We start from the raw sequence: 13,411 nt of genomic DNA, 5'->3' as shown, positions 1-13,411 counted from the left end.
CGTCCTCTGTTCTTTCACATCTATTAGCCCATTTTAGGATAGAGGTCATCCAAGAGGGAGTGTGGAAGGTATTTTGAGAGAGCTGGATGGGGGTATGTGCTAAATTCACCAAGCTTTATTGGAAGTTGACTGGAATGCGGCCTAGACTTAGAGATGGGAGACACGTAGCATCATTTGAAACGTCCCTTGCTACGTAGGACTTTTGCTTGTGAAGTTAGAAGGTTTGGACAAGATACTTTCTAGAGTGTGATATGGACCTAAGGACAACAAACATGTGAGGAGTAGGAAATATCTAGAGTCAGGACAGGCTGTCTTTGTCTCCATCCCAATTGGACACCAAAAAGATGCAGGGAAAAAAAAATGGGCTATGGAGAACATAAGTTGCTGGAAGTTCAGTATTTCCGAAACTTAGGTCTTTGGCAAACCACATAGTGATTTTCCCAGGTATGCATAGCTCTGGTTTTACTTAATTAAAGGAACATTTTCTTTTTATTAACAAATTATTAAAGTATAATAGTCATGCAGACAAGTGCCCCAATCATAAATATATAACTTAGTATTCTTCAAAAAGTAAAATTCCTGTGTAACTATCACCCAGATCAAGAAATGAATACCAATACCCCAGAAGTCCTTATTCTCCCTCCCTCTAAACATCTCTTTTCTCCTCTTCAAAGGTAATTACTGTCATAACTTTAAAAATCACATACTGGTTTGGCTTCTTATAGAAATTTATTAAAAATGAAATTGTATATATGTATATGTTTGTGTGCATATATATACACACACATATATATGTATACTTATTTCTGTTTTTAATACATGCGTATATGTATGTGTATATATGTGTGTGTATTTTTACAGATAACACACATATATATATGTATCACTGTGTTGTGCAGGCTGGAGTGCAGTGGCTACCGTAATCATAATACACCGTAGCCTCAAAGTCCTGGCCTCGAAAGATCGTCCTACCTCAGCTTCCTGAGTAGCTAGGACTACAGGCATGTGCCACCAAACCTGGTTTTTTGAAGTTAGATATTATGTAACCTTTTATGCCTGGCCTTTTTGTTTCAACATATTGGTACTCAGATTTATCTAAGTTTGTTGCATGCAGCAGTAATTCATTAACTTTCGTTTGCTGTAGAGTATTCCATTGTATGAATACACTACAACTGATTTATTCATTCTACAGGTGAGAGCATCTAGATTGTTTTTGAAATGTTGCTACTACAAATAGTTTTTGCATATTTTTTATGTGGAAGTATAACATTTCTGCTGAGTATATATTTCTGAAGGCATTGCTTTGTCAAAGATAAATGTCTGTTCAGCTTTAATAAATACTGATAAAATCGTTTTCTAAAATGCTGTGCCAATTTATATTCACACCAGTAGTGCACGACAAATCCAGTTGTTCTGCATCTTTACCAATACTTGTTATTGTCAGCCTTTTTATTTTTAGCCATTCTGATTTGGGTGCAAGAGTATTGCATTGTAGTTTTAATCTGCATTCCCATTTTGACTATTGAGGTAGAGCACCTGCATATTTTGGTAAGTCTCTTTAGTGAAGTGCTGGTTCAAGCCTTTTGCCTGCTCCTGCCCTCTTTTATGTGCCAGGTCATCTTACTTTTTTCTAATGAATTTGTAGTAGTTATTTATACTCTCTGGACACAAGCCCTTAGTTGATAACATGTGTTGCAAATAGCTTCTCTCACTCTGGGAATTACTCTTTCACTTTCTTAAGGGTAGTACTGTTATATAAATAATTTTAAGTTAATACAGTCCAGTTTGTCAATCTTTTTATGACTAGTGCTTAAGAAGTATTTTCCTATCTCAGGGTCATAAATACATTTTCACAATATGTTCTATGTGCTTTATTATTTTACCTTTTACATTTAGGTTTACCATTCACCTGTAGTTATTTCCTGTATATAGGGTGAGGTAGGGGCAAGGTTCAAATTTTTCCATGTGGCATATATACTTTACTCAACCCAATTTAGTTTTAAAAATATATCCTTTCCCCTTTCTCTGCAGAGCCATAAGTGCCCACCTACTATGCGTTTGCTCTAGGTTCCTTACACTGGTTCATTAGTCTATTAGCCTATTCTTGAGCAAATGCCACTGTTTCAATCAATGTAGCTTCCTATTGATTCAGAATATCAGGTAGTGTAAGTCATATAACTTTGATATTTTACAAGATTGACTTAACTTGGTGGTTTTCAGAATAAATTTAAGAATATAAATTTTAGAATTGGCTCATCAGTTTCATACCTCAATGCACACACACATACAAAAACCTTCCTGTGATTTTGTTTGGCATTATACTGAATGAATAAATCAGTTTGGGAAGAACTGACATGTTTATGATATTGAGGTCTTCCAATTTACGAACATGTTTTATCTCTTATTTGTCTTCTTTGATTTCTTTAAATAATGCTTTGTGCTTTTCCAGGTAGAAGTGCTGTACTTCTTTTATTACATCTATTCTTAGATACAAAATGTTTTTATTCTGTTGAAATGACATATTTTTAGCTTTAATTTTCTAGTCATTTGCTGCTAACAAATAAAACTGATTTTTGTGTGATTACTTTGTATGAGTGATCTTACTAAATTCACTTTCTAAAAATACATTATCAGGAGATCCCTTTGACAGCTTTATATACACAATAATGTTATTCCTAATGGCAACTTTATTTCTTCCTTTTCAACCAACTTATGTTATATGTTGGTGCAAAAGTAATTGCAGTTTTGTCATTATTTTTTAATTACTTTTGCAGCCACCTAGTATTTTATTTAGTTTGCCTTTTCATCCTGACCGAGAGCTCTAGGTTAGCAGATGTCCTTGTCTTCTTACTGTTCTCAAGACCAAAGCTCCCAATACTTCATCATTACATATTTGCTGTAGGTTTGTAGGTGTTGTGTGTGTGTGTGTAGATACACTTTATCAGATTGGGGAGATTTCTTTGTTTTTAATTTGCTGAGTTTGCTAGTTTTATCATAAATGAGAATTAAATTTTATCAAATAATTTTTCTGCATCTGTTAAGATGATCATATGCTTGCTTTCTTTTGTGATCTTCATGTACTGAATTAAACTGGTTTTTTCAATGTTCAACCAATCTTGTGTTTCTGGAATGAACACAAATTGAACATTATTTTATTCTTTTTCTATCTCAGATTTTGCCTACTAATAATTTAAAATTTTTGCATCTACATTTGTAAGAGAGAATGGTTTGTAATTTTTCTCTTCGTGTAGTATCTTTCACAGGTTTCAGCCTCATAAATAATTTGGAATATATTCCCTCATTTTATTCCTTCACAGACTGTGTGTAAGACTGATGTTATTTCTTCATTAAATACTTACTTATAAGAATTCATTGGGGAAGTTATCTAGGCTAGGGAATTTATTTCAAGAGGGTTTTAGTTACAGACTCAATTTCTTTAAAAGTAATTTGTGTCATTTTTAAGAATTAGTGATTTTCTAGGAATTCGTACACTTTATATAAATTTTTAAATATAATGACATAATTTTGCTTACAGTGTCCTCATATATATCTTTAAAGTCTTTAGGACCTATGATTCCCTGTTTTATTCCTATTGTTAATTTGTGCCTTCCATATTTTGCTGATTAGCTTTGCCAAGATCAATTATATTTAATATCAGTTATATTAGTCATTTATAAAGACATTTGAAAAATGTTAAAATTTGTGAATTCCTCTATGGTATGTTTGTTTTCTCTTTTATTAATTTCTGCTCTTCTGTGCAGTGTTTTCTTACTTTGTTTTCTTTGCATTCAATAAGTTCTTTATTTGCTAACTTTTTTTGTGTGGTGAGAGGAACAGAGTCTTTCTCTACTGCCCAAACTGGAATGCAGTGATGTGATCATTGCTCACTGCAACCTTGGACCCCTGAGTCCAAGCTATGCTCTCACTGCAGCCTCCCAAAGTGCTTATATGACACTGTGCCTGGCCAATTTGCTGACTTCCTGAGGTGGTATTTAGTTAAATAACTTTTAGCGTTTATTTTTTTTTTAATATATACATTTAAGGATATACGGTTTTCTTTAATCATGGCTTTAGATGTATCTCACAAGTTTTTTAATATCATATTTCATTACCACCCAGTTTGAAATATTATTTACCTTGTAACTCTTTAACTTGTGCATTATGTAAAAGTGTATTGCTTAATATCCAAACATTTGGGAATTTGATTTCTTAGTTTAACTGTAGTCAAATTAAATATTTTGTATGATTTTAAACCGTAGAAAAGCTTTGATACTTGTTTTATGAACCAGTGTGTGGTCAATTCTATTAATTGTCACTTGTGCACTTGAAAATAATTGTTAGGTTCTATATTAGTCAGCTTGGGCCACCATAACAAAGTACCATAGACTGGGCAGCTTAAGCAACAGAAATTTATTTTCTCACAGTTCTGGAGACTCAGAGTCTCAGATCAGGATGCCAGCGTGGTCAGGTTTTGGTGAGAGGAGTGTTCTTGTTTCCTCACGTAGCCAAGGGAGACAGCAAGAGCGAGAGTGAGAGAGTGAGAGAGAGGGAGAGTGAGAGTGAGAGAGAGGAGCTCAATATCTCTGCTGTCTCTTCCTACAAGGACACTAATCCCCTCTCAAGGGCCGTACCCTCATAAGGTCATCTGACCATTGTCTTAGTCCACTTTTTGTTGCTAGAAGGAAATATCACAGACTTGGTAATTTACATAGACAAGAAGTTAATTTGGTTTAAGATTCTGGAATCTGGGAAATCCAAGAGCAGGCACCAGTATCTAGTGAGGATCATCTCATGGCAGAAGGGCAACACTTAGCAAGCAAGCCCAACTTATCTTTTCATCAGAAATCCATTCCTGTGATAACTACTCCACTCCCCGGATAATAGCAGTAATCCATTCCTGAGGGAGGCGCTCTCATGACCTAATCACCTTTTAAAGGACCCACCTCCCAATACTATTGCAATTGCAACTGAATTTCAACATGAGTTTTGGTGGGAAAATTCCAACCACAGCACCTAATTAACTCCCTAAGTCTCATCTCCAAATACTATCACATTGGGTGTAAGGGCTTCAACATATTAATTTGAGGGCACCTTAGTTTCGTCCATAGCAGTGGCAATATTTTAAATAAAGTATTTTAAATACTTTGTCATGTTCTATGAATATTTTATAATGTTACTAATTTTTTTCTACTTGATCTATCAGTTACAGAGAAATATATATTAAAAACCTCCACTATGATTTGGGGTTTGTCTATTCTTGAGTATGTGTCTGTTACATCATATATGTAAAATATATACATGTTACTAGGTACATGCATATTTAGATTGTAAGTGTATTGAAACTTATTGTTATTACATAATCTTCATTTCTAGTAATGAGACTTGTCTTACTATTGATTTTATCTATTATTAGTATAGTTGTAGCACCTTTTTAAATTTATGTTTTAATAGTATATGTTCTACAAACCTCTTGCCTTCAACCTTTATGTAATTACCATGTAGCAGTTTCATTAAAAATCCAGTTTGTATGCTTTAATTGAGTTATTTAATTACTTTATTTCTTTATATTTATTCATTAATGTATAAACAACAAATATACTTGGGCTTCACTCTCTACTACCTTACTATTGGTCTTGCATGTGATTCATCTGTGCCACGTTCCCTTCTCACTGTTTTCTGAACTTCTGTGGTATTAATTAACATTTTCTCATCTCTCACATTAGCACCTTAAATAAACATTCTTTTACCATTCATTTTATGGTTATCATAGAGACTACAACATGCTACCTTGAATTTTTTAGTCTACTATACATTAGTATTTTTACTACTTCCCAAAGAATGAAAGGTCCTTAGACTCTTTTACCTATTTACCAAGTACTGCCTTTTGTGCTATTTCTGTCATTAACTAGTTCTACAATATATTTTGTGATTTTATAAAGATAATATTCATGCACATTTGCCTGGTATTTAAACTTTATGTTGCTTTCTGTTGCATTCTTTCCCGTTGCCATATTTTTGTACCAAATCATTTTTCTTATGCAGGAATAACTCTGTAATATTTCCTTTAGTGCACATCTTCCAATAAAAGTTACTTTAAATTTTAATAATCTGAAAACAACTTTATTTCAGGTATTTCTAAAGGACATTTTACTGGGGATAAAGAATTTGAAACTGATAGTTATTTTCTTTTGCACTTTGATATTCTCTCATCTTTTGACATCCACAATTTCTGTTAAAAAGTCATTAGTCTTGTTGCAATCGAAAGTAATGTGTCTTTTTTCCTCTGGTACATTTTTGTTTTTGTTTTTGTTTTTGTCTTTATTTTCAGCAGATTGATTGTCATTCAACAGATTAAGTGTGGTTTTCTTTCTATTTATCCTGCTTCAGGCACACTGAGCTTCTTCAATATGTGGGTTAGTATCTTTCATCAATTTTCAAAAATAATTATTCACATCATCTCTTCACCAATTGCCAATCATTATTCTCTCCCTTATTTCCTGGAATGCTAATTAAATATGTTATTATAACTTTTTATGCATCATATGTCTCACATTCTTTTATGCATTTTCCTTTATTTTTTCACTCCACATTTCTGTCTGGATATTTTCTATGAATCTGTCTTGTGACCCACTAATCTCTTCAGCTGCATTTAATCTGAATTCTTAAGTTTGTTGTAGGTTTTCAGTTCTAATATTTACATTTAAGTCTTAAATACATTCTTATTCTTTCATAAAATGAATCCTTTTGCTATGTATACACTGAAAATAATAATTAGTTATTTAAAAGTCTGGGTCTAATAACTTCAATATACAGATATCCTTGGGTTTTCTTTTTATTGTCTGATTTTCTTTTGTTTCTCAACCATTTGGACATATTTCCTCATAATTTATTATTGGACAATGGAGGTACCGTATGGAGCATTGTACAAATAACTTGAAGCATGGTGCACTCTTTCTTCATCTTTCCTTTGCTTCTGTCAGTTAGGCCAAGAAAAAGTCATCTTAATCCTATTGATTGAGCTGATTGAAAAATGACTTTTTAAACTGCAAAAGTGATTCTATTTTTGGCTCTCTCTTACTTCTAGGAAGTAGCTATTTGATTGTTTGCAGCCAAACAATCAAAATCGAAAGCCCTCCTTCTTTAGTGAATCTTGAACTCCAGTTTTTGTCTCTGAAGCCTGCAAAGATTCCTAAAAGTTCATCTCTGTTTTTTATCTTCTCAGCTACCCCTCACAAATCAGTATGCAAGAGGAACATGGAGCTGAAGATCAGTTTCACTCCTCTGTACTTCCCTTTTCTCCAGGATCTTATCCTTGCTTACTCATGTTGCCATGGATGAATTACTTCAAAAGTATATTTTCCTTTTTACTCACCATCTTCAGATATAAAGAATAGGTTAAAGTGTGTTACAGTGAACAGTCAGCGAACTGATCAGATTCTATAAATTTCACCGTGATTAACATTATATATCTCTCCCTCTATCTATCTTTCTGTCCATCTATCAATTAATCTTACTTTTTGATGAATTTCAAAATAAATTAAGGACATCAGGACATTTCCCTTTAAATCTCTCAGCCTGCATTTTGTTAACTAGTGTTCTATATTGTTTTACCAATATTTTTCATTAGACACAAAATGTACATAAAACATTTGCATAAATCTTAAATGAACATAGACTGACAAGGGTATACACTGAATAATCCAAGCCTCTATCATTCCAGGAAGTCCCCTAGTGCCTCTTTCTCACCATTCCTCTCTCCCACCCCTTCCTCACAGAGGCAACAGGTATTATAATTTATTGTACAATAGGTTAGCTTTCCCTGTTGTAAAACTTCATAAAAATGGAATTATATAAAATGTATAATTTTTTTGTAAGGCTTCTTTAACTCAACACAACATTCTTGAAGTTCATCTATAGTACTCTGTGTATGCACACTTTGTTCCTATTTCATGCTAAGGAATATTCTATTATACAAATACACGACAGCTTGTTTACTCATTCTCCTTTGAGGGATACCTGAGATATTTGTATCCTTTGCCCTGTTTCTGATCTTAGGGACAATGAATTCAACAGTTCACTGGTAAATAGTAAGTTAGTTTTATGGATGCTTTTTATCCGATTGCACCTTTAATCAGATTGTGGACGTTCCTTTGATTCCTGCTTTGCTGTGTGTGTGTGTGTGTGTGTGTGTGTGTGTGTGTATCATGAATAGGTACTGAATATTATCAAATGCTTTTCCTGAATCTATTGAACAGATTCTATGATTTTTTACCTTTATCCTATCAACAGGGTGAACTACATTGATTGAGTTTCAATGTTAACTGACTGCATTGCTGGGATAAACTCAACTTGGTAAATATATATATATATATTTCTTTAAATTTTATTCATGATATTCATGAATATTTTGTGACATGGTTTGGTTGTATCTCCTCCCAAATCTTATCTTGAATTTTAGCTCTCATAATCCCCATGTGTGGTGGGAACAACCCAGGGGGAGGTAATTGAATCATGGGGACGGGATTTTCTCATGCTGTTCTCATGGTAGTGAGATCTGATGATTTTGTAAAGGGGAGTTCCCTGCACATGCTCTCATGCCTGCTGCCATGTAAGGCATGACTATGCTCCTCATTTGACTTTCACCATGACTGTGAGGCCTCCCCAGCCATGTGAAACTGTGAGTTAATTAAACCCCTTTCCTTTATAATGTATCCAGTCTCAGGTATGTCTTTATTAGCAGTGTGAGAACAGACAAATACATAATTTCAGCATTTATTTATAAAAGATATTGGTCTGCAACTTTCTTTTTTATTTATTTTCTTTAGGAAGAGTAATGTCTTTGTCTCTTTGTCAGGTTTTGATATTAGGATTATACTGGCCACATATAATAACATGGGAGTTGTTTCAAGACTGAAGCTATTTCTTCCTTAAATTTTTGACAGAATTCAACAGTGAAAACATCTTTTTCTACTGTTTAATTGATGGGAAAGTTTTTTATAATAAATTAATTTTTTTCTAATAGATAAAGGCTATTACGATTTTCTACTTGATCATGCAAAAGTGTAACTTGTATTATTCAAATTATGTTTCAATTTCACCTAAGTCGTCAAATTTATTGCATGAAATTTTTCATGAAAGCCCCTTTTTCCTTTTAACCTCTGTAGAATCTGAGGTTTTAAACCTTTTATTGCTAAATTTTTTATCTTTCATGTTTGTAGACCACTCTAGCTAAGAAGACTATCAATTTTGTGGCTGTATCCAAAGAACAAATTTTTGGCTTTTATCTTCTATTTTATTAATTTCTTATCTTTGCTATTTCTTTGTTCTACTTGCTTTCGTTTGGTCTGTTCTTTTCTACTTATAAGCACTGAAAGCTAAAACTTTTCCTATAGGTACTGCTTTGCCTGGATCACCTAGGTTTTTCTTTTCTTTTTTTGTGGAGACAAGGTCTCACTACATGGCTCAGGCTGGTCTTGAACTCCAACCCCAAGCAGTCATCCCACCGCAACCTCTCACAGCTGTGGGATTACAGGTATGAGCTACCATACGGATCCCATAGATATGATATATTATATTTCCACTATCCTAAAGGTCAAGATATTTCCTAATTTCCTATGTGAATTCTCCTTTCACCTATGTAAAGCCTAAATGTGTTGTTTAATTTCCAATTACCTTGGGGTTTCCAGATCTCCTGTTGTCATTGATATTATTTAACTCCATTGTAGTCAGAGAATATACTCTGTGTGATTTCCTTCTTTCAATGTACTGGGGCGTGTTTTATGGCCCAGCATATATGGTCTACCTTGGTGAATATACCCAGGGTCCTTGATAATAATGTGTATGCCACATTTAATTACTATTCTACAAATAGTAATTAAGTCAAGGTGGTCAATAGTGTTGTCTTTATCTTAACTGATACTTTGATTATTTTCTCTACTAACTTCCTAAAGAGAGCCATTAAAATGTCAAGCTTTATTGGAAATTGTCTATTTCTCCTTCTATGTCTGTAAGTTTTTGTTCTCTCATATGGTACCAACTGTGGCCTGCCCTCAAGTTAAAAAATATTTTTAAAACAACAAAATCACCTCCATACTCCTCCCTGTTTTGAAAAGTCAGCTCCCCTCCAGAATCTGCCTGTGTTTGTTCACTTTTGGTCCCCAGTATATAGTTTTTGTTTGTATAAGAGTTGGTCTAGAAGAGCTCACTCAGCCATAATATAAGTGGAAACTTCAGACGGCTTTTAAAAACATTGTTTCCAGGCTGGGCATGATGGCTCACATCTGTAATCCCAGCACCTTGGGAGGCCGAGGTGGGCAGATTACTTGAACGCAGGAGTTCAAGATCAGGCTGGGAAACATGGAAATACAAAAAATTAGCTAGATGTGGTGGCACACAACTGGGGTCCCAGCTACTCAGGAGGCTGAGGTGGCAGGATCACTTGAGCCCAGGAGGGTGAGGCTGCAGAGAGCCATGATTGTACCACTGCACTCCAGCCTGGGTGCCACAGAGAGAAACCATATCTCAAAAAAAATTTTTTCCCAGCTTTTTAAGGTGCTTTTGATGGAAGAATTGATATATTACAAATTGGCCTGTATAACCATAAGTGAAAATCCCTAACAAATGTATTTTTAAAGGAATTTTTGTATCTCCATAGATTTAACAAAACAAATTAAATACAACTATTAAAATGTAAAATGTTTATCTATGTACCACCAAAAATAATTTTCAATAATATCTGTGACAGAAGCATTACGCTTTGGGAAAGTATATATACTCGCTAACGTGACCAGATCACTGATATGTGCTGTCTCATGTTTGGAAGGAATCTTGACCACCACCTATCCAAATCTGAAATCCCTACACAACAATGTTTTAAAGTGGTCTTATGCCTAAGCTCATCCAATGACAGAGAACAACTCTTCGGCTGTGGAGGTAAAGGATTCTATTTTTGAAAATTCTGTATGTCAGAACCATCAACATTTTCTTGACTTGAAATCTGCACCCCTATAAATTCCACCCATCAATTCTAGCTTTACTTCTTGGAGTCTTGCAGATTAGTCACATTTTCCATTTACTTCATGACCCTATAGATACCTGGATCTTTTCTACTCCCATTTATTGTATGTTCCTAGGCTCCTGGGATCCATAATGCTAATGCTAGATATTGGCGTCACTTTGTTTATGAAAAAGTAATTAGCAGGAAGATACAAGAGCTAGAAATTTATCCAAGGATTTATTGATAGCTTTATCACAGGAAAAATAAAATTAAAAGTTCTAGGGGCCAGGCACAGTCACTCAGGCCTATAATCCCAGCACTTTGGGAGGCTGAGGCAGGCAGTTCACTTGAGGCCAGGGATTTGAAACTAGCTTGGCCAACATAGCCAAACCTCATCTCCACTTAAAAACATAAATAAACACAAAAAATTATTCTGGCATGGTGGTGCATGCCTGTAATCCCAGCTACTCGGGAGGCTAAGGCTTGAGAATCACTTGAACCCAGGAGGTGGAGGCTGCAGTGAGCCAAGATTGTGCCACTGCACTCCAGTGTGGGTGACAGAGTGAGACAAAATGTCAGATATAGGTGATTGGGATGAAGGCAGCAAACCCATGTACCTATGCAACAATCCTGCATGTTCTTCACATGTACCCCAAAACCTAAAATGCAATAAGATATACATATATTTTAAAAAATAGTTATATTAAAGAAACATTTCCTTAGAAAAATAGATCCTTCCATTATCTTTAATACAAAGCAAAGAAGATTTTTTAAAAAACAAGAAAGATAGGGAGAAAAAAGATTTCCTCAATTGGGAACCTTTTAAGGTCATCTATAATAACATTATTGAAAAAGAGATAGAGTTCATCTATTTAATCACGTTTCTTCAGAAAAGACCAACCTTATGTCATCAGAAATAAGAAAGCAGCAATTACACTTTTAAAGCTGTCTTCTAACCTCAGCTGTGATTAAAATTCTTTTCTAGCTCCTACGAACACCTTGCCTTCTGCATGTTAATTTTTCTTTGGGCGACCAGTAGTTCACAACAGGAACAACACGAAGGAAATATTAAAATACACTGAAATAAGAAAGAGAGGAAAGAAGAAATGGAAGGGAGGAATTGGAAGGAAATAAAACGCTTCCAGAAGGAAAGCAGATGTGCCTATTTCTTGGGGGCCGTATGAGCAGAGTAGACAGCAGCATCCTGGGAGTCAGGTGTGTGGGCTCCACACTTTTACTGATGAGTCTGATTATCTGTGTGGTCTCTGGCAGGTGTGTTCATTTTCCTGGGTTGTAATGACTTCCTCTGTAAAGTGAGGGGCTTGACTAGGAGGATCTCAGTTACCTCCCGATGACTGCATGTCATTTGTTCATTGAGTGCACCTGGCAGCTAGTCTCTGTTTTCCAACTTGAGACACGGGGTGTGGACCAGTGTTCACACTGGGCACCTCCTTCCAGTTGTGACTTCATTCTCAACTTAACCACAGACTCCCTGCTAACCGTGAGCAAAATACATTCTTTTTAGTTTATTACTTTCTTATGTCTAGAAGGCTATCGCTAACTTTCTTGTGTACCTCTTTTATTTGCTTTATTTTTAAAGGTGTCCATACAGTCAGTTAGGGGAGATTAATATGGATGGAAAGATAATAGTTGTGTCATTTGTAAAGTTATTCTTTCTACTCACTCCAAAGGAACTAATTTCTAGCTTTTGGGCTCATTGCTGAAAACTTCCAATGAACGTTATTTTATGTAGTGGGAAAAGGAACAGTGGGATTTTCTCATCTTTGTTTGGAGGCAAAGAGGCAGATATGCTGGAGAAGTCAAATGCAAATCTGATGCCCGTGGATAGTATCTTCACAGCAGCTCCAGATTTTAAAATTAATTCAAAGGCAGGTTTTAAACACTGGCTTGCCTTTGGAGTCTGAGCTTTAGGTGACATTTAAGTTTATGTCTGTGTTAAAAGAAGATACATTTGCATGAGTAGACATTTGTGCCTGGATGGGATTCAAATGAAACATAGGTAACAGAATATCAATTGCTCATAGTGTTCTAATCCAACATCCTGTAGTTTCTAAGCAGGCATTTACAGAGTTAATACTTACTAGAGAATCAAGGCTCAACTCTTTTCTTGTATATCTCGATATTGCAAACCCTGGTAGTTTTAATTAGTGGCCTTTTAATCTCTGGAACAAAGCCAATGGCCTGTTCCCTTGGACAAATTTCTTAACAACCTGGCACTGAGTGGCTTTGTCTAGCCTGCTTGTGGGAGCTCTTGTAGCCCAGGCTGTCATAAAGAGTTACACAGGCTATGTCTGCATGAAGGAACCAGCTGAAGAAATGGGTGGGCACTGAAATCAGTTCTTCTTCTTCCATATGCCAAATCAGTATCCTGACGTGAGCTACATTCACCTAGAA

This window comes from Cebus imitator, unplaced genomic scaffold (genome assembly GCF_001604975.1).
Source record: "Cebus imitator isolate Cc_AM_T3 unplaced genomic scaffold, Cebus_imitator-1.0 Scaffold187, whole genome shotgun sequence".
NCBI classification, from domain to species: domain Eukaryota; kingdom Metazoa; phylum Chordata; class Mammalia; order Primates; family Cebidae; genus Cebus; species Cebus imitator.
The sequence above is the reverse complement of the archived record's forward strand: the minus strand, read 5'-3'. Positions refer to the sequence as shown.